Source organism: Puntigrus tetrazona, chromosome 4 (genome assembly GCF_018831695.1).
Source record: "Puntigrus tetrazona isolate hp1 chromosome 4, ASM1883169v1, whole genome shotgun sequence".
Taxonomy (NCBI): Eukaryota; Metazoa; Chordata; class Actinopteri; order Cypriniformes; family Cyprinidae; genus Puntigrus; species Puntigrus tetrazona.
This window is the reverse complement of record NC_056702.1, coordinates 10322734-10349616: the sequence shown is the minus strand read 5'-3', so window position 1 is coordinate 10349616 and position 26883 is coordinate 10322734. Positions and strand designations below refer to the sequence as shown.

General features: G+C 37.0%; 1 long non-coding RNA gene across 1 annotated transcript; it reads left to right on the top strand.

Annotated features, from left to right (window-relative positions):
• The first annotated feature begins 325 nt into the window (after positions 1–325).
• Positions 326–26883, top strand: LOC122343524. The gene is made up of 4 exons (XR_006250795.1): positions 326–428; positions 11728–11850; positions 25594–25669; positions 25840–26883. It is a non-coding gene; the product is annotated as an uncharacterized LOC122343524 (long non-coding RNA).

Sequence of the window (26883 nt, the reverse complement as noted above, 5' to 3'; positions counted from 1 at the left end):
TACACACAGCACACACCGTTTTGCAAAACTTTCCCTTCTACACAATTCATGTTCTTTAAAAATATCTAAAAAAAAAAAAAGACTCAAATTATTTCAATGTTTTGAATGAAGTGAATTAAGTTCATTTTGCAAAAGAGCTGAGATGTTCTGATTCATGTGTGTGTGTGGATGTGTGAACTGTGTGTAGTGTTTTGACAAAATGAGCCTTGCGTTTAAAACTGTCTTAAAAAAACAAATTTCAGCAAGCTGCATCGAAACACCAGTAGGTGGCAACAGATGACTCGTGAGTCAACCGATTCATTCAAAACACTGATTCATTAATGAAGGAAACGCCGGTTTTTAGAGAGGAGACGCAAGAGGTTTTCCGCAGCTCGTTTAAACTGTTTACTGACTGGAAATAGAAAAGCTTTCTGGCAAGTCTCTAAAAGGTAAGCCATTCGCTTTCTTGTCTAGTTAAGTGTTGTTTAAGACGCAGATTTTTCCCTCGACGAAAGGCGACCTCGGTAAACAGAGGGCTAATCAGATTTTACGCTAGGTTTTGTTTTGGTGCTTTTAGCGAAAATCGACGTCTGCTAAAAGCTTCATATGAAATCGTCAAAACATTTTTTATAACTTAAAGAGACGGTGGACTTAACATGGGCTTTTTTTCATAGATATGCAGATAGGATGTGATGTCAACAATGTGATTTTTATTTCAAAATAAATACTTTTTGTTAAACGGTAACACCAGTGACACAACTCCAGGGCAACACCACCTTCATTATATATTTTATAATATTTATTCGTTTTTTTTTTTTTACATTTTAAATTGACATCATATATTTATACGTTATTATTGTATTTTAAAGACTTCTAAATAATGGTTTTAGGTTACTACGACAGTTGCAGTTGTGCTAAAGGTATAAATAGCTAAAAACAAAATGGTAGTGGCTCCCATGCATGTAATAGGCCTTATTAATAAAAAAAAATGGAGCATGTATAAAATATTACTGTTATATCTTGTTACATATTCTAAGGAGTAATTTCAATTAAACATTTATGTAGTGTTCCTATATAAGAAGAACTCAACTAAGCTCCAGCTGTTTATTTAATTGGCATAAAATATAGGTTATAGGGCGCTGCTCATGGGCATTCTCTAATTTGTCATTTTTTTATACAAGTACTTCTTAAAATAACATTTTATATGAAGCACGTTGAAATTATTATAAATTGTGCAGAGAAGCGTGAAACACTGCTTACTTAGAGGTCGCTTACAAATTAGCCAATGCAGCACATTTGCATGTTCAAAGTCAAATTTCCGTCCTGTACTAAATCTAAACGGAGAAATGTTAAAAAGTTCCAGATGCCTACAGAGATAACCGTACATTCCCCACAGAGCTTTGCTGTACAATGGTATGGCCACAAATTCGTGAAAATTCAGTCAAAATCATTGCGAATAGTTTAGCGAGGAATCCCATTGAAATGACCGGAATTCGCCAAATGTGACTGCGACCCAAAATGTGTGCCTTCACTACCACTGCTCGATGAAATACAGTCATTTTAAGATGAATCTGATGAAGTAATTTGTAGATGACGTCAAATTAAATAAATACAAAAATGCCTTTAAGCAGCAATATAACATCCCGAACACTTTCCAGCCTTCTTATCATCACTCCTCATACTCAGTCATGGTTTTCCTGTTTTAATTAGTGGTGCTGATGGCAGCTGCACTGGGTACTTTCAGAACAGTGAGTGAATCAGGGTGAAGGAGGGTTAACTGATTGGAAAAGCAATCACAACCCACCGTAGCTGCCTGATTAGATGATTATCTGCAGGGGTTGGGAGCTCCAGGAGCAATCAGCCGTGGCTGAGGGGGAGTCTGGAGCAGGTGCGAGGGAGCTGCTTTCATGGGGACATGTGAACATGGAAGCTGACGAAGCCTGGAATACCAAACATCTCATATGTTGCGTGATTGAGGGAGCTGCCTCCAACTGGCAGTGTGATGTAACAAGTTGTTAGATTAGGACAGTAATGGGGGCAGGAGAGGGTAACGTGGATGTGTGCACAAAAGACCAGGTGGCATCTGACAGCAAACACAGAAATACAACCCAACGACTTCAGTTAAACCGTATTGCATTAGACAAGTTAACTACATTTTTAGCCGCTGTTTTGACGTTGTTTGGCTTTTTCAGCATAAGCTAATTTTAGCAGCACTGTTTTTTTTTAAGCACGCGGCCGAACATCCTGTGATAAGAGATAATGAAACACATCTCCTAGAATGTATCAGGTAGCTTCAGGTGAATCGGTCCAATCACGTGCTTAATTTCAATGGGGCTGTTTAAAAAAAATACATAGAACACAGTTTTTTCGGTAGTATTTTAGACCCAGTGTAATGAAAGGTCCCTCTGCATTAATTTTGGTCGGAAATCATTTTCTGTGGTTCTGTTAATAATAGACTTGGCACTTATTAAAATAATACAGCTTAGTATAATTATTCCTTTGATTTATTGTTTGACATTTTACATAATTAGTTGAAATGGTTTGTGTCTAACTAATTCGTTAGTGCTGATTTTACACAAACACACACACACACACACACACACACACGTATATATGTGGGTAATTGATGTATCAGTGTGTCCGAAAAAAAACAACCTCTAAGGTAAACCTCTCTCATGCTATTTGTACCTGTAAGAATGAACATAAGGTACGTTTGTCACACTTTTTTCACTTTTTTTTTACGTTTTTGCTGTCACACCTAGGACACAGTCCACTTTTTATTGGTCAGCTGCACACACATGTACGTGTGTAGCTGGATTGCACTTTAACTACTTTCATTTTAACACTGAAATGGAGACACCAGTAAACTGCGTCGCCCCTGAGAAATACGAGGAATCGTGAGGTCCCATCAGTCGCTGCTAAATGTATTAGTTGGGGAAGCCATTGACTGACACCAGGGGATTTTTAAATGGCTGTCGATATCTCCACCGCGGGAGAATGACTAATGGACGTTGTGGGGTGCAAACACCATTTGGAAACTCATAAAGGGTATTCTGCCACAGTAATGATTGGCCAAAGGAAAAAAAAACCCCATTCCTGCACGTTAATGACCAGACTGCCATGATTGACATTTTTTGTGCTTGTAATGAATGGACTAACTACTAAACCCTGTGGACCACTGAGGGTCATCTAGCCCCTTATTAGAGGTATCACTGAATAGCAATAGTAGGAAACAAGTAGATAAAATTTTATTCCTAACTGAAAGGTACTCTCGTGGGACTAACAACAACAATTACCTTTCAGATAGATGCCTTGCCCTTGTGAAAAAGTAAAACAGTTCAGCATAAAGAACTTATTATGAAAATAATATACTTTGCGGTAATACACCTAAGTGTGAAATAAATGTAATGCACGTAAATGAAAATGTATTTCATATTAAGAACAGTTCATTTTTATTGACTCATGTAGGTAGGCCATACGTTAGTCGTTATATGTAAATACAGAATTACATTTATTATCGTAATTGTCTGAACACGCTAAGAAGTGTGTATATATATGTAAATGTGATTTCTATTAACGCTTACATGTATTTAAAAGTATAATTAACAGTCCCGTATTGTCAAATCAAATGTAACTACGTCACAGTTATATCAGAGCTAGCTGTATGCAAAACAAAGGGAACTACATAAGGAGCTTAAAATATCGTCTTGTGGATTGGACAGTTTTTTGTTTATGTCGTTTATGAAATAATGTCTGCGTGCATGTTGCATGTGCGTTGTTGTAATTAATTGTAGCTGAAATAATAACGTAGCTGTAAACATTGTTGCACGATGAACCCGAAATGCATACATCTTCATCGTGACTAGACACACATCTGAGTTTGTCTTTACTGTACACGTTAAATGTGATTCACCTCATAGTAACAATCCTGTCAGATCGTCCATCCTTAAAGATACATTTATTACAGTGAATTACATTACATTCTAACATATATATATATATAATGTTAATATATGCACGCACACTATAAGATTTGAAGCACATAAGTACCTTCTTGTTCACAAGGAGTGACCATCAGTGTATTCCCGCTTAATAAACTATTTATTTGAAAATTACTTAAAATGACTAACATTTTTTTTTTTAGATGGCTTTTTTGTAAAAATGTCCAATGTCTAATCATTTGAAGCTGCTGTGCATAGTTTGCATATAACCATCTGCATGTGTGTGCAAATACTGCAGTGAGCCTCATTAATGAAATGCAAAGTCATTAGAATCTTATTTCATACATGCAGAGTTTATGGGATGTTGATTGCTTAAACGTCTAGATGAATTTCCTGAAAGGTAGAGTCAAGCTTATTAAAGTCCCTCCTGCTGCTTGAGTTGGTCTGTGATGCAGTCTGCTTAGAGTTTTGGTTCTCTACTACAGCATCTGTCAGACAGATCTTTCTAACTGCTAGTTTATTCATCTTTTTGTGACTTTTGGGACTTTTTTGAATAGCATAGTGTTGAAAATGTACAATTGTTTGTGTGACGTTCAAGCAGACAGTTGTTTTGACTTATATGAAAGCTGATCAAATTTCAATACCTTTTCATGGGCTCTTTTTTTGGCAGATCATTTTATCCAAAGCACTTTTTCAGGGTAGTTTTGCATGCTTTTCTTGCAAATTCATAACTTTAATTGAACTAAAACCCAATTTAAAAACACAAGTCCATTAAACTATTATAATACCGTATATTGATAAAGCAAAATCTGGCAGGTGCGACACCTTTTTGACCTAGCAAGTAAAATCGAAGTACATATTTAAATATATATACATTGTTAAACGCAGCAAATGCTTGCTTACGAACACATACTTAGAAATATAAACTGCAACGTATTAACACGCAACATTCAGTCTTGTCTTTTTTTAACATGTAGGTGTTTAAGAAATTTAGTGCTTTGAAAGAAAATCAATCAGACTTTTTCCCCAGGGCTTTTAACCCTGTTGTACCGTATAGAAGTTATTGGACTTATATTTTTTTGGAAAGAAGGATGGGATTTGGCTCAGGATAATTACAGCTGTCCCTTCTGTCTGAGCTCTAAAATTCCATTTCACAGTCCGTGTCCTAGTCAGGGTCTGAGTCACCGTGTCTTCAGCTCTTAGCGTGCGAGTCTCTACTTGAGATCCACACAAAAACCACCTACTCAGAGAGCAGAGCCTTAGCAGGAACAGGGCTGTATCCGGGGCAAAAAGGCATCAGCTTCAGTTACAAAGCCATTAAACGTCTTCGCTGCCAAAGTTCAGAGCAGTCAGTGAGTTTGTGAAGTAGTTTTTTGATCCATGGAGAGGTTGTGACATTTCTCCATTAACCTCTCTCTCGCTCTTTATCACCTTCACCGAAGCCGTTTTTAATGTCACGCTGTCGCACTCATTTTGGATGACGCCATTTTTCCTCTCCTTCACTTCACAGACGCTCGACTTGAAAGCGTGCTAATTATTGCTCTAGCGCACCACCCTATTCCTTGCTGGAGAATCAAATAAGCCCATCTGTCGGGTTTAACGGTAGGACGGGAGCCCGGTTTCGCGGTATGAATGCGGCATGCAAAGTGTTTTTTACTCATAAGTTTGACAAATTCACAGCTGAAGGTTGCACTCAAAATTTATGCAGTGATTGCCTTATTGCATGAAAGAGGAAACTAAACAAACCCCGCTGCGTATTGGCAGAGATCAGTAAACGACAAACATCTGTGGATATGTGTCAGGCTCACACGTTTTAAAATAGAAACCACACTGGCTCTAAATAAAAGACCAAAGAGCACGAGTGCAGAAAACTCAATCTTAAACTGCATTAGTCTTGTGTCTGCTTTCTAAGTGGGATAGGTAATGCCACTTATTTTTATTCAGTTTTATACTAAAAAGTATTATCAAAGCCAGTGTTGCAGAGATAGTCTTAGTAAGGGTAGTGCCACATTTAATTGTTGACAGGAATGAAGACGGGGCTGTCACGGATAGAAACATAGTGCTTTCAGCAGTATGCTGGTTGTTCAGTTTATGCCTAAAAATACATTTTGCAGATAAAAACTCCATAAAATTACATGTATGTGGATGCAAGCGATTTATATTTTAAATACATCTTAAATGAAGTCCTGCAAAATAAATGTGTCATAGTTTTCACAAAGATATTATGTGCTGTTTTCTGAAAAATCAGTGTTGCCATCAAGAATGAATCATTGAAATGAATCAATTTTAAGATATAGTAAAATGTTTTTGATTAATTTGAATTCATTTAATTACATTACTGTTTTCACTGTATTTCCATGAGAGAAATATATCCTCGGCGAGCATATAAAAGACGTCTTTCAAAGCCAGTACAAATGTTTACCAACCCAAACTTTTGAAACGTAGTGTATGTATTTTTCTATACATTTTTCTCATTTCATCAACCAGAATAAGCTAAAAATCAAAAGAAAAGGTCTCTATCAAACACCACTGAAGCCTATTCATTTATCTTCAGCAATATTTAGCGGACTGAAATAACTCACCTCGGTTGTTCTTTTCTTTGTGTTGACCTCTGGCCAGCAGTGTTTTCTCGGTTTGAATGCATGCTGTGATGGTTGTTGACTGCTGAGTTTCTGAGTGTCAAGATGCGTGCAAATAGAAATAGTTGCTATGTGAGGATCGATCTTCATGACACTCCACCAACACTGGCATTTCAAGATCGATCTGACCGTCCCTACATCAAAATTGTCTTTTTGAGGGAAAGGAATATTTCAGGTTCAGCACATGTTAAGATTAATAAACAGCGCACACAAATACATGATTTTGACGTGTTCCTGCATGGTTACGCGAGGCACCAAGAATGAAAGTGAATGTGGCAGATATGTAAAGTTTAAGCCCCCTGTTTAAAAAAAATTGCGAAATATAAACTCGGAATTGCAAATGAAGAATTAAGAGTTCAAAAAGTTACCTTTTTCATTTTTTTTACTTTGTTTAATCTTACCATGAGCTTAATATTCCTTTAAATGTACATCTAAACTTCAGTGGAGAAAGTCCAGACTCATGTATTGTCCTCTTCTGGTCATGGTACATATATAATCATAATAATATGATGAAATGGGAAGATAAGAGTCACGGTCAACCATTAGAGGATGGTCTTTATGAGGGTCATGCTATTAAACGCGAATGTTTACAACCTATTGCTGAGGGCAGTTAAATCCGCTGTGTGTGTGTTTTTCTTTTAGTGAGGCTGTAGTTAAGTGCCAGATGTTCCCACCTAATGACGACTAAAGTGGCAACCTGTTTTTGACTGAATGCTCATCTTGTGCGCGCACTTTATGGCTTGTCTGTATGCGAGAATGTGTGTCTTCGCAGATGACATTTCGTGTCCTCGCTGTGTGTGTTTCTCAAACCCGACCAGAGCTGCTTTCTGTGTTGCCAGAGCCACCTGCTCCTCTTCTTTCCCCCTCGGTGTTGCTGATAGTCTTGGCTGGGTGTCCTGAAGGGATAAGTACATTCCCTTTCCACAGTCGTCTAAATCTTTCCATTTACTTTCCCCATTTCTCGCTGTCACAGGTGCAGCATCAGTCCAAAAGTGCTGTTAGGAAAGGAAGTAAAGGGCAGTATTATATTTGCCCATGTTAGAACAGCCTGATCTCAACAATTTGCGACTGTTTGCACATAGACACATACAATTTTGGCCAGTTCGATACTCTGAAACTGTACAGCCTTAAAAATAAAGGGCCTTAAAGGGTTCTTCACAGTGATGCCATTGAAGAACCATTTTTGGCTCCGCAAAGAACCATTCGGTCAAAGGTTCTTTAAAGCGCAATCTCTTTATCAGCTTTTATATTCTGAAGAATCTTCTTTCGCCAAAAAGAACCTTTTGTGAACCTGAAAGGTTCTTCAGACGTTAAAGGTTCTTTATGGAACCATTCAGACAAAAATGTCTGTTTTTAGAAACACATTATTGTATGATATAATATTATTTCTTAAAAAAAAAGTTTATTTTGTGTTAATATTCCAAATATTTTTTTTTTACTGTAGGTAAATTTGTATTTTACCAAAATAAAGATAAAAATCTGATTAATGCAGATAAATGTACAATGGAAATAATTAGCTACAGTATAGATATGTTTTATATGTCATAGCGAATAAAAAATTCAATAGAAATGTAAATTTAACAATTAAAATTTAACTTAAGTAAAGTGATGGGTTACTTTGAAACGAGTTACATTCAAAATTAAATAGAAATGAACAAAAATGTCCAGTTAGGTAAAGTAAACTTGAAATAAACTTCATATATAAATATATATTTCATGATTCTTGATTTTATGGTGTCTCTTCTAAAGTTTTAAAAATTCTTAAAAACTTTTTAGAAGCGATGCAACAGTGTCAGAAACTGTTCTGAGTCTGAAACTTTCAGAAAAACTATTTCATGCTGAGCATGTCATGAACGCCATGTTTTCAGACGAGGCTTAAAAGCCATACTCTAAAAACCTGTCTTTTCCTAAGAGCGCTTGAAAATCCATAATAGATCAATGCACCTTTTCCTTTCATTCTGGAATCAGGTCTCCAGCCACACCGCTCATGTAGATAATATCAAAGAAATCAATTTGCTTGCTTTGCAGTCCTCGCTGGTGTTTTTCAATTTCAGTCTGACTGTGGCATTTCCAAGATCAAAGTGGAGGATTGAGATGCTTTTGTTTGAGTGTTTCATGACCGCTCTGATCTTCAGGAGGGCTGTTAGCTCGCCTCACACAGAGAGACAGAAACATCCCGTCGAGCGTTCTCATCATCTTCTCGAATCATCTTCATTTAGTGTGCAGGGGAGCCATGAAGAGCTCTCAGGCTTCCAGGCTGAATGAAGTTAAAGGGCTGTTCAGAACAGATGTGAAGGATAATAATGCGATTACTATTGAATGCCTCTTAGAAATGACTCACACACTTATTGTCTTAACGTTTGTATGTAACCTTTTATCTTTTATTGACGCGGTAAATCTCTGTGTTGTCCATTATACTTTGCTGGAACCGCTTGTAGACTGGCTTAAGGGATAGACAATGCAACTCAATCAGCGGCATTTGCTAATGCTGATCGCCACAAAACGGTGAGGCTCAGACAATGAAAATAAATATGGTCCATTTTTGTAGTAGATATGTAAAGCTTATAATTTCATAAAGGTGTATTTGCTCATTTTTCTGCTAAAGCTTGTGCATTATTTGAGCCGTAAAATTAGTCAATTTTATGGTATGGCAACGACCCATTTTTTTGAACAATGTGGTTGAAAAATTGTAAAATCAAAGATAACCCATTAAATTTAATTATTTAAATATTTTAACGATAGTGAATTGATCCTATTCGCTTGCATTGTCAGCACCTTATAAGCCAAATTAAAAAAAAATTGTGTAATTGAGTGAAAATGTTTTTTTTTTTTATTATTATTATTTTTATTACAATTTTGGTAATAATCCACATTCAGGGGTCCTTGACTGAGCCTAATATGTGTTGAATCTAGAATGGTCCTTTATCAAATGTAATCTCATTATAATATCATCTATGATTCTGTACTATAAAATGTTTTCTTCAATATAGTGGTAAAAAGGGATTTTCCATCCAAAAATGGAAATTCTGTTATTATTTACCCACCCTAATTCTTCTATGGTTTCCAAACTGGTTCTCTGTAAAATAAAGAGGACAGATGATACAAGGATAGTAAATAATAACACATTTTTTTTGGAAGTCGTTTGTAGTGCATGTCTCGAGATGGCATTCGAAAGACTCAGGTAAACACTAGATGAACATTGAGCATTATTATGCCTCCTGCAGGACCAACATCTCCCCTGAAATGCTCAAAAGTGCAATAAACAAAACTTGACATGGCTTAAACACCCTAAAGACATTATAAAAATTTCAGCTGAAAACTTTTATCTCGACACTCATGAAGACTGTTAGTGCCTTCATTAAAGGTTTTATGAGTTAGCCTGCTGTTTTGGCACTAGATCCAGTCTCAGACGTTTTTTTTTTTTCCTTCCACGTCAGAGCAGATGTAACACCCCCCACCCCTCTTGTGGGCTTCTTTCAAAACACTCACGAGAAAGTGAAAAATATGTCTTTTCCATTTTAGTTATTTTATCCACCAAACTTATAACCATTTTAATGATGTTTACCTGTGCCCCAGAGCAGCTGTTTAATCAGAAATCATTTTCATCATGAGATGACTTTTCTTTGGAGAGACTAGCAGGCAGAAGTCTGCTTAGGGGCACTTGCCCATAAATACCTGCATAGAGATCATTAATAGACTCTGTGTATGCGTGAGTTTTGCACAAACTGTCAGTATTGTAACTGAATTATGTTTTACTGAAACGAACTGGGTGGAATGTCAAAGATAGAGAACTGAAGCCTTCATTTTAAATGTTTCTTTATTAAAAATGAATGCACAAGTCAAGATCAATAGCAAAAAAACGACAGAAGCCATGGCCTAGCAGTTAGCGTGCTACAACGCATCACGTTTTTAATTTGAAATTACAGCGTCAAATTATTCACGTGTTTTCATGTGTGATATATGTATGTCATATGATTACTGATTGATTTAATGTTTTAATGTTTTGGGGTTTTTTTTGTACAGTTGGCAAATCTGAAGCTAATTGTTAGCATACAGCTAGCAACTATCTTAGTTTCCACTAGTATTGCGTAACTGGTAGTTTAAGCTTGTAAGCGTCACAATTATAGGTATGAAAACACCCATAAAGGTGGGAAAAATCTTTTTACATTATATAAAGACATCTGGATATGTTTTTTTTCCCCCTGAAAGCATTGTTACTGTTAACCGAAAGGAATGTTTACAGAAAATAGTTTTTATTTAAAAATGTAAGGTTATTGTGTGTTTTGGCTGTTTTGGAGACTTTGAATTTCGAGTTTCGAATTTCTAAAACAATAATATTAAAATCTCTACGTAAACCTTTTTTTTTTCAAGTTTTGTGAAACGCTGTGCATGTGTTTCACTGGTTCTGGGTTTATGTATGTGAAGGAGCAAATACATTTTATAAAGTGCTTATATTTTTGTCAGTTTTGTGGACAAAACTGTTGTCCGTAGAAAAATAAAAACTAAAAACTTTAGACCTACCCTACAATTATGAAAACAATTGCAGTTAATTAAAATAATTGTGTGTGTGTATATATATATATATATATATATATATATATATATATATATATATATATATATATATATATATATATAAAGCTAAATATTAATATACTACTAATAAATCAGTTAAGGCAATAGGCATGACTTAGCTTCAGAAATAATGCTACAGTTAATTTTTTGAGAATAGTAATTAGTTAATAAGATGTGGTTTCAATCACAGACATTAATTCATTACGCTCACACTGAGTGTCATTAGACCGTATGAAGGCCCTGATGAACCCCATTAACTAATTGTCTCGTCAGGAAAGACTGCATGTCGTTTCAGATAACTCAAGTGCCCTCTCACACATCCCAAAAAAATATTTAATGCATCTGTCAATGCTGTCAATACATTTAATCTGCCGCTCAATAAAAATAAAGGGCAGTTATGGCTCTTTACAAGTGATGTTTTATGTACAGCTGCTTGTAAATGCTGACATTAGGGGAGCCCCTAATTGTCACAGTTGATTTCATCATATCTGTAGGACGCAGGTAAAATATAGATTTCACTTGTACTATTGGCTAGATGTCAAATCAGAAAATAACTTGAAATGTTGCTGACCTCTTCATTTTTTTCCCACCAGGTGCAGCATGAAAGGGGCTGATATGAATTCTGAATCGACTTTGTGATGGATGCCAACGTCGTTAACTGCTGTCCGTCCCATTGTTACATCTTTAGAAGGTTGTGATTCAAAACGTCCCTTGAGGTGGGTTTTTGTTCCGCAACCTGGATTAATTCAAAGGCACTAAGCATTCTTGGAAATGTTGGGCTGTATTCAGAATACAGTATGCTGAGAAACAATGTATCTTCAAGTGCAAATCATCCTCTGAAGAGTCTGTTTTGCATTGATATTGGAAGGCAGGTACACAGCAAGCAATTATTATCATTGCGTGACAATCGTTGCCAATTCAAGGCATTATAAAGGGCGTTATTTCTGATGGCTGTATGTTAATGACGTTTGGCAGCATGTGAACCTGTATAAGTCACTTACGCTTGCTCTCATGCACTAACTGTGATGTTGTTGTAAGTTAGAAATCCCTGGTGATATCTTCAGACATATATGCAGACGTATATGAGACATATATATCGCTGACTTCCTCACTCTTCAGATGAGTATGTCACAGGAGAGGTGAAGGGCTGACAGCTGATGTGAGCGATGCCGTATTTGACAGTAAGCGACTTTTGAACCTCAGATGTTGCTTGCAGTCTGCTGTTGCAGGTTTTTATCTAATCAAAAGTAAATCATAGCTTTGTACTTTAATAATATTTATATATATATATATATATATATATATATATATATATATATATATATATATATATATATATATGCTCAGATTATATATCTTATGCTCAGATATCAATATTGATATATTAATACTGATACTGATTAATAATACTGACCTAGTTAATCTTTTAAAAGTCACTCAATAGTGCGGAGAAGAAAATGTTCAGGTAAAGAACACAAAGGACTTAAAAAGGTGATATTGATGTGTAAAACTTCTAACTACCAGGTGGTGCTTGTATGCCCGACCGCCGTTAAATCACACTGTATGATTTCATTCAGCTTTGCATAGAAGACGTCATTAGCAGGCCTATTTTTAACTCTCTCATCTGAAGTTTAAGCTCTCACATCTGAAGTTTTGTCAGAAACAAAGACGGCACGAGGCGGGAACATCTATTCCTGTGTGCCAGAGAGAACAGCTGTTACATCCATACTGTGTCCAATGACTTTGGTCTCCTTATAACGTCACATACAGCTCAAGATCAACAGAAATGAAAAGACTGGACGAGGCTAAATTATCTCAATCATTTTCAGCTTTTATACTGATGTTGAATTCATGTTTATAGGCACATAGTTCGGATGCTGATGAACTTTAGGAGCAAATCATATATGCACTGATGTAACCAAGCCAATTATTTTATTTTCGCATTTTAAAGCGTATGAGTGTCATTGATGGAAACAGACGGCTTCGAAGAACTGACTCGCATCAAACCTTGCTAACGCAAGTTCAAATCTGGCCCTCTTGTGTCCCTTTCATTTTCTACCTTCTCTCTTGCTGTTCAATAGTTCACTGTCAAAAAAATGTCAAAAAGAACTATATATAAATAAGAAATGATGTAACCATATCTTCAGAAAAACCACAGTGAAACAAGTTGCAGCATGAGCCTTTGTTCATGTCTCTCTATATATTTCTGTTTTCCAGTCAGGTTTTGTATCTGCACGGGTCACCATCCATGGTACATGTGCACTTGTCATGTCCTCCTGGACCGTTTTTTTCTTTCCCCTCGCTATGTTTTTACCACAGCTATATGATCAAATGTCTTGTATAGCCTGGAGTTTTTTTTCTTCTTTTCTTCAAGTGATGTAAAATCTTAAGCAATGAGATCATGACACCTTCAGATTTAAAGTGAAACAACTACAACTTGTGCAGTAATGATTTTTATGTCCAGTCCAATCAAATCTTAAGTCTCTTTCAGAGAAGAACTGAAAATAAATGCAATGAGATACATAAATACACTACCATTTTAAAAATTTTATCAGTAAGATTTATTTTTTAAAGAAATTATTATTTTTATTTGACAAGAACAGAAACCAAATTGATAAAAAGTGACAGTTTTAAACATTTATATTGCAAAATGTACTATAATAGATAATAATAAGAAATTTTTTTAAACACTAAATCAGCATATTGCCACACTCATAACTGAAGTAATAAAAATCAAGCTTTGCAAAAATGTCATTAATTGCAAAAATGTAAATATATTAACACACAAAACTCTTCTTTTAAATTGTAACAGTATTTCATTTTTATTTTATTTTGATTTTCTATTTAGAACAGAAGACACTTCCAAAAATCTCACTCCTACTTTGCGAATGACAGATTGGGATATTTGGCAGTTTCTAGCGACACAAGTGATACAACAAAGTCAAGAATTATTTCAATGAACAGTACGGTGATGCAGACAGTGATCAGTTAGATGCTGCACGCCTACAAGAAACCGTCAGCTCAGTTACTTGATTCTATCACCGACAGTGTGAACACAAAGTCCTTTTTTTTTCTCACTGCCTTATGTGATGTGGACATTTATTGCACAGATTCATTCTCTAATAAAACAGTCTGTCAAGATCAGACATGACCCAATCACCAAGTCAACAGCATAAGCACAGACAGCCATTTCCATCTTGATGTTTGTACTGGTTCATGTGCGCTCTCTGGTTCTTTTAGTGCTATTTTTATCCTGCTGTGTGAAATAAAGAACTACAAAGCATCTTAACACCCTGATTGGGTTTAATGTTGTATGTAATGAAGTGCCTGAAAGCTTTTTGTCTTCTGCCATTTTTTTATCCTCTCTCTCTCTCCAGAGTGCAAAAACGTAGCAAAAGAGACGTTTAAACACCGGAAACGTGCTCAATGGATGGCTGGATATTAAGCATTAAGACAGTTATTCTGCCTGAGTGAAATATTGGCACGCTGGGGCCACTTAAAATGCTTAAGCACCTTTCAGTATGCCGTGAGGTTTGCCTGCCAAATCCAGAGGAGCTGAGCTCCTTAATGCTTTGCCTTTCTCGCTGCTCTCTCCGTGACTGCAGCCAACACATGCTCTGCATGCAGAGCCTGCAAGCATTGCAGAAGATAAAAGCTTCCATGGAGACGTTACACTTCTTTAGTAGACAAACGTGCAGTCAGCAGTGCAGGAGAAGGAAGGTACAAATGACTTTGTACTTATGTTGCAGATTTAAAAGAATAAGTGGTGACAACATTCAGTTATGTAGTGAGCTTGCCTTAAAGATATAGTTCACCAAAAAAAAGTTTCTTTATCAGAACAGATTTAGAGAAATTTAGCATTAAATCGCTTGCTTACCAATGGATCCTCTGCAGTGAATGGGTGCCGTCAGAACGAGAATAACACAATAATCCTGAAATAATCCACCCCAGTGCATCAGTTAGAAGTAGTGTGAAGCAAAAAGCTAAGTGTTCGTACAAAACAAATCCAAAGGTTTTTAACTTTCTTCTCCGTCCATAATGTTGAATAGTCAAGCAGTCCAAAATAGTTCTATATGATTGGTTTCTAAATATTTTCATGCAAGAGGGCAGCAAGAAATGCACTTGAGATGTTATGGTTTATAGACTCAAATTTTGGCCAGAAGCAACAGTTTGAAGCCAAAAGACAAATACAGCTTTTAGCTTCACAAGACGTTAATGGGCCGGAGTCGTGGGGATTATTGTGATGTTTTTTGTCGGCCGTTTAAACTGTGATTCTGATGACACCCATTCAATAAAGAGGGTCCACTGTTGAGAAGAAATGTGAAGCATGTAATATTATAATAACAATTGCATTAATTATTCTGTAAAACCGGTGCATTTTTTGTGTAAATCTGTTCTCCTCTCATCGTTCATTGTAAATATTTTAGGCATCACATTATCATAGCAGTTGTTGTAAGATTGGATGTAACTTTTTGCACAGTGATTTTCAAGATGGTTAACATGCATTTTGTGTGTCTTTAAGAACAAATTGTTTTGTATTGGCTTCCCTTAAATTGCAAGTGCTTCACTATAACCCAAACTGACTCAAACAGAAAAGAACAAGTAGAAATTAATTTTGTGAAAATCAATACTGAACCCAGTATTCAGCCCAGACTATTCCTGGACCCATCTGCAGTCAGCTTTCAGCTCCTCTTCTTGTAAAAGACTGTTAAAGTCTTACTACCCGATTTGTTCACCTCTAAGAGGTTGTTGCTCAGGGAACAAAATGTGAGAAAACTTACAGATAGAGCTTTGATAACTCCCATAAGAAATAATTTTCACAGAAGATTATCATTGATTTCTCAAAATAGCACCTCACAAGAGCCGTGCAGAACAAGAAGCGTGCAAGGCATGAAGCTGAGGAGAGCATACAGTTAAGAGCTGGTGCAATTACTAATGCCAATAACCAAGAGCATAGGAACGAACTGAAAACCTTAGGCAGAAAGGTGAAAATAGTATTGCTTAGTAAAGTAATAGTCCATCTCTCCTCAACAAGCCACGCATTTTGAGCTAGTACTTATGTATAAGTTTAATAAATGGGGGTATTGTACAGTGAAAATGATTAAGAAGAGTTTAGTGCAGATTTTCCCTTCATCGTTCGGTTGACATAATACAGCTACTTTTATAATAATAATAAAAAAAAATTAAACAAATGAAAAATCAAATAAAATAATTAAAAAATCAAAGTAATTACAAATATCTAGTTTAAACATTTTATATATTTGACTTTCTTAAGCCTTTGTCTTTTTAGTGCCCGCAGCAGTTATTTCTGTTCCCACTGCAAATAAAGCAAAATGAGCTCAACAGGAAGCAGACGTTTGAGCAGAGAGTGTGCCTCTGGCCGTATTAGGTCAGTATCCTCCTATGAAAATGGCAACAAGGTTTTAACCTTTAGCTCTGCTGGGTTTTGCTTCAGCATATTGAATTAGAGCAGTCAGATGGACATGGCCGAGCAGATGCACTGCACTTCCTGTCTGTTTGAGTGGCACCACACTGGCAGAAAACTCTCATAGGGGTCTCACATCACACTGGGAAAAATCTTTCACACACAAAAAAACATGTTTGTATGCGTGCTTATAAGAGGGCTTGTCAGAGGAATCAAAATAGGCTCTGCCTTCTAAAATAAAAATAGATATTGTGGGAATAAAATACTTTTAACAAAAAAAAAACATTGCTTAAATGTAACAGTCTGTAAAGCACTTCTTTTGGGCTTGGGAAACGGCGTTGTTTCCACATTGCTGTGATTGGTTGATTCACCTGTCAATCATATTTCATAGCAGATCATCTACATGAATGAGGTCAAACAGATATGAAAGGATGCTGGCTGGCAATAAATAAATACTTGAAAATAATGATTCGGAGTAGATATGCCAACCTTTTAAAGTTGATCGCAACAAGTATAGTGCAGTATTAAATGAAATTAAATATAATGTAACATTTTAAGAAACCTTACTTTTTGTGTTTCACTGGATGTTTTTAAAGCGACCATGAACATTCTATTATTCTTTTTTTTGCCATAATTGACATAAGAACAAGGTGTTCTCATTGAATCATAACATCAACTTGCAGTGTGTATATGTCACCTTGGCATTTGTCAATATGACTAAATACCACCTAAATCCACCACTTCTGGTCATGTCTAAATCTAAATTAACTTAACTTGGTGCATCAGCGGTGGTTTCCTGTGTCGAGTGGGTTGCACACATCAGGCTGCACTGCTCCCTGCTTGTGCCGCAGGTGACCATCTCCCCTGTGTGCTTTAGCATGCTAAAGGAGCATTTTCCTTAAAAGAACATTTATCCATGCATGTTTTTAAAAACAACGTCACGCCTGGAAAACGTGACATTATTCACCTGTCTGCTTGATACAACATATTACTTGTGCGCTTCTGGATGCAATCATTACCTGCCACTGAGTGATAGTCACAGTCACTGGCTCACATACCTGTGCATTAAACACGCTGAGGTGGCATTTGTGGATGAGTCAAGTTCTTATTGCGGGAAGAAAATCATTTTGAAGTTATGGGCCGGGCTCTAAACTGAAAAGGGGCAGAGCTTTGTGTCTTTGCCTCGATCTGGTTCTCGTCCTGGCTGCAAACAGACTGTGGTGGCAAACCCTTCGGGGAACCAACCTTCCAGGAAGCATTGCTCCACTTGCACTCCATAACCACTTGAGCTGTCAATGGAATGCGTCCCTGATGACCAGATGTGATGACAAGATGTGTTGATGTAAGACTGTAGCAATGCTGAATCTGATTTGGAAGTGACAAATATGCTTTCCTGGGCAGCCTTGAGGGTAAGGCTCCGTGTCCAATCCATCAAGGTTTGTTGATTGGTTATTTGGCATGGTCTGCACTGGTTCTCAGCTTACCAGGTTATGGATGGCACCTCCTTCTACCTCACCACTCTCAACGGTGGTGCAGCTAGGGGGTCTCCAGACATGCTGTGGTTTACATGGATGCCTCCACCACTGGCTGGGGGGTCATGTACAAAGGGCACACATTCTCGGGGGTTTGAACGGACAAGCACGTGTGGGTCCACATGGACAAACATTGCAAATGTTGTGTACATCAACCAACAAGGTGGTCTACACTCCTGTCACATGTTGCAACTGGTCTGCCACCTCCTCCTCTGGAGTCAGAAGCATCTGAGGTCCTTTCATGCCATTCTCACTCTGTACAATCATACAGATGACGAGCTGTTTTGAAGATGTTTTTGAGGTAGACCTGTTCAGGTAGACCTGTTGTCTGTCCAGGAACTGGTCCCTGGATGGGATGTGGAGGTTCTAGGTGACCTACCCCAGGAGGTAGTTGACACCACTTCAGCAAAAGCTTCATTGTGCTGTGTTTTTCTCACAGAGAAGACCCCAGAAGATGCCCGGTCAGAATCATGCTGTCCTTTTTACAGCAAGGGTTGGTCTGAGTCTTTTTGGCCGCTATTGCTGTCAACCATGACCCTATAGAAGGTAGCTCATTGGGTAAGCATGACCTGATCATCAGGTTCCTTAGGGGGCGAGAAGGTTAAATCCTTCACAACTCCCCAATGTAACCTCTTGGGACCTAACTCTAATGATTAGAGCACTACAGCAGGGCGGATTTGAGCCTTTGCGAACAGTCGAGCTGAAGTTGGCAGTGGAAGGCAATCATCACATGCCAATGTGTATTGGCTCGTTTAGTTTACATTCAAAGTGGATTGGTCTCTCTAAGCGAGATTCCAATTTGTTGGTCACCAACGAGTTGGTTTCCTTCTTCAGGGAACATATGTAACCGAGATGTTCACTGATGAGAAAGTTGACTATTAATAAGAAAAACCAAATAACAGTTATTTTCCTTATTTTTAAGCAGTGTTCACATTCACCCCTAATATGGGTTATGAAAATTTCATATTTTTGTTTTTGGGAGTCCCAAATAACAGGCTGACGCATGCAAGGTCAAAAAACATTTTCATTTTTTTAAAATATGCATTTATTTTTACCTTATTTATTCAAAGTCTCCCAAACTATTCGTTCAACAATTAATTTTTCCAAACCCATCTGGTGATTGGTTGATTTCATTTAAAGCAATGTTTGTGCACTTTTAAAAAAACAACAACTGTTGACTCTTTCTTTTCAGAGACGATAACTTCATACACAGTGCACTTTCAGATTTAAAGCTTGACAGGATGTTTTCATTCTTAGAGCTATTACACACTGCATGAAAGGTAATTTTTAAAAATAGGGGCACTTTAGCAAATAAGTATTGTGTAAATTCTAATATAAATAGTTAATAATAAATAGTTGCTTTTTGAGAGTGTGTAGGTAGGTACGTACCATCTGCTGACATGTATATGACGTATATACACAATATGTGTGTGTGTGTGTGTGTGTGTGTGCAATGACACAGCCACTGGTAATCAGTATCCATCACATGGTCTCCATACCATGTTTATCTCGGAGCACCAGCCTTGAAGTCCGGATTAATCTGCTTTGCTTGTGCCTGGAAACGGGAGAGAAAATGGGAAAAAAAATGGTAATGGAGAGAGTGTGTGTGCATGTGTGACCGAGTGGGTGTGTACAGAAGGGTCATATGTGTTTTTATATCTCTTATTTACTCCAAAATAGATGGCACTTAAATAACATTAAGTGCCCCCCGCATCACTGCCTTTCAGACGTCCTCCCCATGTTCGCAAGGAACTCTGGAGGTCAGTCAAACTGTGCTGTGTTCGACAGCGAATGACAACCCAAATATCAGGCTTGCGCTCACATGCTGACCTCCTCTCGTGTACAGGATTACGGGCTAAGGCGTCTATTTTTTGAGTGACGTGGCAAATGAAACTGTGCCATTTCCAGATGGCTTGAAGAAGGAGGGAGGCCACGTCAGCTTAGACAGAGCCATGTGTTTCACGAGAGCCACTGATTGAAACATAATAGTTGGAGGGAGGTCAAACACGCACACACACACACAGCAACAGGGACAATAGAGATGCAGGTTTATCTGCAGTGTCCTTCAGCTATGGGCATGACATACAGACAGGTGTGCGTTCACATGTTTGTGTTTGTGTTCACATGTTTTTTGACCTCTCTCAACCTGTTGTGTCCTTCAGTGGTCCTCTCATGAGTGAAAAAATATGTGCGTACACAATCTCAGAGGGATCGAAGCAATCTTAAACACCCTTTCATAACAATGAAAATGAAAACTGAGAAATATGTTTTTTTGCTGGTTTTAGTTGAGTTAGTTTGTAATAAGTTGCCTTATATTTTAAAATTAGAATGACGTCCCCTCTACTAATCAAACAAGGAACAACTTGCAATTGTTTTAACTGTAATTAATGACTTAATTAACACATCTGTGTGATGACAATAGGGACTGAGAGGTAGCAAAAATCTCTCTCTTCAACGTAGACATATATACGTACATATACAAATAGTTTATAGTCTGTACATAGAATACTGTGTTTATTTTTTTATTTTATCTTTTTCATTTTCAAGAGACAAAAAAAAAAGAGAATTCAGCTTAAATTTAATTTTTCGTTCATGAGTAGGAAAATGAATAAACCACTTAAATATTCAAATTCTACACGTGGGCATGAATTAAACACCCCTTTCTGCTGATCGGCCAGTCGAAGATCAAACCCTGCCTTCGTCAGTTATTCCCCAGGTCTGAAAGGCAGAATAAAAGTCCTCAGCTGCTGCATGTATAAGAAATCTTGATGTGCTTATTGCAGTATTTTAATATTTCCACACACAACCAGATTAATGAATAGCTCATTACAGTCACTGTTTCTAGGGCAGAGTGTTAGATAGCGCTTTTTTCTGTGTAGCCCGATAGGTCTGAAAAAGAGTTATATACTGCATTCACTTTTCAGTAACGTTATATGATGCATTTAACATCAAATATTATAAAAGTACAGTTTTAGTAGGTGTGTAAAGAAGGTGTCATTTTTAATGTACAAAAATAAAAATGTAATATTTTTTAACCATACGATCATAAATGACAGTAGCCTATTATTTCCCTTGCTGAGGAAAAAAAATCCAAGTAAACATAAGCCTCTTCAATAAAGAGAAAATCTTCTGCTCTCATTTGCCAGGGAATAGATCAAATTTCACTTTTCAAGCGGATGCAAATCTGTCTTACAATAATTCTATTAATCTTGTGTTGTAGATATATTTCAAGCATATATTTCAAGCATTCTATATATATATGTGTGTGTGTGTGTCTATATATACAACAGAAAAAGATTACATTATGAAACAAATGTGTATTTTATCTCTGTTCTCCGATTGTAAGATAGATAGTCACAACGACACAGTTCTTGAATGTTATAATAGGCCTCCTTGGGCGACCAGTTTATATCTACACAGGAGACAGCGCTGTCTACACTCTGCCCCGGAATAGACTTTATGGAGCTATTAATTTGCCTGGTTATTTGATGAGACAAAGAAGAAATGTAGTTGCAATAAATGCATGAAGAATCCATACACCTGCTGCAGCGTAAAGAAATAATGGGATAGAATGTAAATCAAGGTTGATAATAGCCATTTTAATTTCATTAAAACAAAAGAATGATGCCAAAATAATATATAGGCTATAATGCTAGATAAATTTCCCATGGAGCAAATTGCTGTAAATACATTACAGAGAATTACCAAATATGATAAAAAAATGCACACTAAACAGCATTTAAGAAATGAACCAATACCCTCTAAAAAACACATGCATCATTTTTAATGTCAACATAATTTAAATGCTTATTCATATCGCTACATAGAACTAAAGAACATAATTCAGAATTTTGCACAGTCAAAACTAACAAGTCAGTTTAAAGTTTAAAAGATAAACGACAGCATATAGATATAAATAGATTTTTATTAAATAATTGAACTGTGCTCTGATTTCAGAGTGAGCCTTTGTGACATCTCTCTTTCAACAAGTATAATTCAGGTTTTGACTGAGAGTTTAAACACTCTCCATTCATTGCGATCACTTATACAGTTATAAATGCGAAACCAGATATGCAATCGCTCTAAAAACCCATTATATCAGTTATAAATTGTGTGCAGTACACTTGGGCTTGTATACTTGAATTCTTCTAATTAACAACTTTTATGTTTGAAAACCAGATATGTCAATATTTACCTGCACAATCAAATTCAAAACCCATTACTAAAAATGAAGGTATTACGGCTGACCAATCAAAAATGTAGCTGTATGTATGTAGTTTTTCGTTTGTGGTAAAAATTTAAAAACTAAAAGGTAGCTTTTTTTCTTATTTTTCTGCTTTCAATATTAAAATAAAACCCTGGATTCACGATAACAGTAATGCAAAAACGGTAAGTGTTGTACAATGCGACTATTTAAACACAAACGAAACCACAGACACACAACCTGTTAACCTAGAATGTCAGATACAAGCCCACTTTGGTTTAGCTTCCACAAAAATCACTCAAAGCCACTCACGATAAAGCTCCCTTTTAAAACCCAATCAGACTCCATCTGACTGTCTCTCACGCAACCTCACACACACGTCTGACCACTGTTGTCTTTCCAGATAAATGAAGGAGAGGGCGAGTAATCTAAGTGAGTAAAATGTACCATCGTTCTCCCTCGGCGCTCTCAGACTGCCGGGCTCTCAAAACACAGTCTCCCAATTAAGGCCCGCCGTGTGTGTCACTTGTGGTGGATGCTCAGAGCATGTGTCAAAGCGAGAGAGCGAGAAATGGATGAACTCGCTGGTCTTTTTTGGGTTCCTGCCATTTTCAGCGTTAGGTCAAAGGCAGAAAGAAAAAAAAGAAAGAGGGAGCGAGAGATAACAGGACAGGGGAAGGACAAATGGAGGCGATCTCTGTGGAAACGGCCTGAGTGCGCAGATGAAAGAGGAGAGTCAGATCAGGAAAATGAATGAGCATGAGTGAAGGTGAAGTGACTGAGCCCTCCTCTTTCTCTTCGCTCGTCTTGTCTCTCCTCCTCCACTCCACTCATCGTTTTGCCTCCTCTCCTCATCTTCATTTATCTCTTCTCTTTCTTCTCAGCTCTTTGCCCTCTACTTGTAATTTCTCCTCCACCTTTCCGTTTCTTTACTTCCTCTTCTCGTCTCATTTTCTTCTCTCATCAATGCTTCTTCCATCATCTCCACTCGTTTATTCTCTCATCTTTTTGTCTCTCCTCCCCTCTTCTCTCTATCCCCGTGTCCTACTTCATTTATTTTGTCAATGTGTGAGACTACAACAGTTTTTTGCTCAAATAGAGGAATGGTGTCAAACTTTGAAGAAGGTTTTCTATTTATGGAGTAAAAATATATATTCTATATCTGGATAGAAAACAAGTTCATGTTTTAATAAAAGTTTTGTTTTGACAAGCTAAAATGGCAATACGGCTGTCATGCAACTGATACTGTGTTTAATGAATCCAATCCAATGGTGGATGATTTAGATACTTTTAATAATATATGTGGAGTAAATCAATGTATCTGTGAAATTGATGATCGTGGATCTCTTAATATATATGTTTAAATGTACATTTTTGTCTTTTTACGTGTCCTCTCCGCTCCTGCTGTATCTATTCTCCTAATCTCTCACCTCCCCTTGTCTCTGTGTCCTCTCTCCTAATCTATCATCTACTGTTCCCTCTTCTCAATATAATTTTTCCTGTCCTCTGTCTCTCTTCCTTTGTCCTCTCATCGTCACATCCCATTTCCTTGCTTTATTATCTTCGGTCTCCTCTCCTTGTCTCCCCTCTTCTCTGTATTTGTCTCTCCTGGCTTGTGTCATCATCTTGTATCTCCTCTCCTCCTCTTGGTTCATCTGTACTCCTTCTCTGATCTTCTTGTTACTCCTGTCTTAATCTATCATCTACTCTATTCTCCTCACAATTTCTTCTCTCATCTATCTCTCTCTCCTCGTCTCTCCACTCTTGTCCTCTCCTTGTCTCATCATCTTGTATCTCCCCTCCTTGTTGTACCTCTCCTCCATATTTGTTTCTCCTCTCTTGTCCTCTTTTTGCCTTATCTTGTCTCATCATCTCGGGTCTCCTCTTCTAATCTGTCCTCTCCTTGTCTCCCCTTGCCTTCATAAGTCTCTTCTTTTCTCTCCTCTCTCTTGTCCTCTTCTTGTGCTTTCTCATTTCCTTGTCTCGTCATCTTGTATCTTCTCTTCTCTTCCCATCCCTCTCCTTGTCTTTCTTCTCTTGTTCTTTACTTGGCTTATCTAAACAACTTTTTTCTCAATTTTTTCCCCTCCCATCTCTATATCTCATTGTCCTCTCTCACTCTCTCTCTTCAGTTCTCCTCTCCTTTCTTTTCTTTTTCTGCCCTTTTCTTTTCTTTCATTTGTCCTCACCTTTTTATCTATCCTTTGCCTCACCTTTTTATCTATCCTCATTGCCTCCATATATATATATATATATATAATATATATATATATATATATATATATATATATATATATATATATATATATATATAGAAAAGAAGTGCAGTGGTTTTCAGTAAAGATTGCAGTGGTTTTATTAGATATATGTAAACTTTTGTCTTTCTAAATTCCATCACATATAATCATGTACTAAAAAATCTTGAAAAGCATATTATTAACGCTCTCCATCACTGACAGTTTTGAGAACTGCTTGACTCTGAAGCCGATTTAGAAGATATATAGAAAATAAATATAATACTAGTGGTAATCATTTTTCCTCACAGAATGCCTAATGTAGCTAAACGAGAGCAACACTACAATACAAATGACGTCTTTGCTGAGATTATAACAAATATAACAGAAAACAACATGATAGTATTTGCAGACTGAACCTCCAAAGGACTTTTAACACTGCTTAAAGAATAACATCTGTCTCTGCAAAACTGCTTCTGTTAGGGCGAGACACGCACAAACACATACACACATTCCTGTTCCATTAAAGGTATTTTACATCACACTACATAATTAAGCAACAAATAACTGTGACCCTGAAAATAACATTATGAGAAACAGGTCTGTTTCAGACGCATTCAGTGTAAAAAGGAAAGGATGCTTAAGGTACAAGCAGCTTCGCGCTCGCTTTTCTTCACACATGTTGAAATGGCAACAGCGTTAAAGCCTCTGCTACATTTGAGGTACAGGAAGAAAACTCAATTAATTTTTCACGAAACAAGAGGAAGGAAAGTGAGAGAGGGAGGATGAGTAGAGAGCTTCGATAAAAGTAGCTCTGTTTCTGTGTGCAGATGGGATGACGACTGCTTACAGGTTTTTAGAGAACGAGAATGAGTCATTTCAAATGCTATAAGAGGCAACACGGTGCATAAAAAATACAAAAAGAAGTCAAAGAAAGAGATTTTATACTTTTTAAGTGCATTAAAAAAAATTTTTTTGGTGTTGGAATTAATTTGGAAATTCCAGCTTTTGAAGAGTTCGTGGTTGTATTTTTTGTTTAATGAAGATCCAAATGTTCTCTATAGGTGAATATTCTGGACTGCAAGCAGGCCAATTCAAGACCCGGACTCTTCTACTTACGAAACCATGCTGATTTAATAGGTGCGTTATGTGGTTTTGCATTGTCCTGCTGAAATATTTGTCATCTGGAGGGGGAGCATATGTTGCTCTAAAACCTTCCAAACTATGCAAGCTGCCTAAACATATGCACTTATGCACCCTTGTACCATCAGACTTTTAAACTTTGACACAGCTTCCTTTTTGCTTGATAGTTGGCATCTGCAGAAGACACAAGGGATTGTGTTTACCGACAGTGGTTTCTGGACTTGTTCCTGGGCCCATTTACTAATCTCAATGACAGCATCATGTCGATGAGTGATGCAGTGTCGTCTGAGGGCCTGAAGGCAATGGTCTTGTTGGATGCGCATTCTGAATAATTTTACCAACATGGGTCGCATACGGTTTTAGTCGGAAGACTCCTGAATAATTATAATTAAAAACATTTTTGTAGGTTTTTAAAGAGTCTTCAGAGGATTAGGACACACATTAGGATGAAAAGGTAGTTGTAGATATCAGCATACTGCAGGACAGGAAATATCCATTAATCCATTCCTTTATTGATAAAAGTCAAAAGCACCCCAGGGGCATTATAGGGATCTGTTATATTTAATCTACTAAGTTTTGCTATGTTCAGGTCTATGTCTTTTGAATTAAAATGCCCAGTTAACTCTTTTGCCTTAAAAATACGTCTCCATTCATTTCATATATGCTCCAGGCTTTTCTTGCCTGCCAGCATGGTGGAGCAAACAGAAGCTCTACAGCTAATTATGTTACAGACCTGATGTCAATTAACTTAATCAGTTGCTAGATGTTCTCCCAGCTGAATCTTTTCAAAATCTATTGCCTTTTCTGGTCTTTGTTGTCCCTGTGCCAACACATTTGAGACCTGTAACTTACAGCAATTTATATCATATATAAATATGCCAAATTATATCATTGAGTGGATAAAAGTGTCACATTTCTCCATTTAAACACTTGTTATTAATTTAAAGAAAACAGGTTGTATATGTGTGTGTGTGTGTGTGTTTTATAAAGAAGAGACAAGATGAATCAGTAACAACTGTATGCCTCTAGGTTTTGTATAAGCTGTGCATGTTATGACAAAGATCAGACATCACAGGTCTGAAACCTCTGTGCTAGATGATATAACAGAGTGACACAAACAGGAATGTGTTTTGTAATTGCGTTTCCTAGATCATAAACTCTTTTCATTCATCTGCTAAAGCCTGAGCTCAGTTTTTCCCTGTCTAGCATTT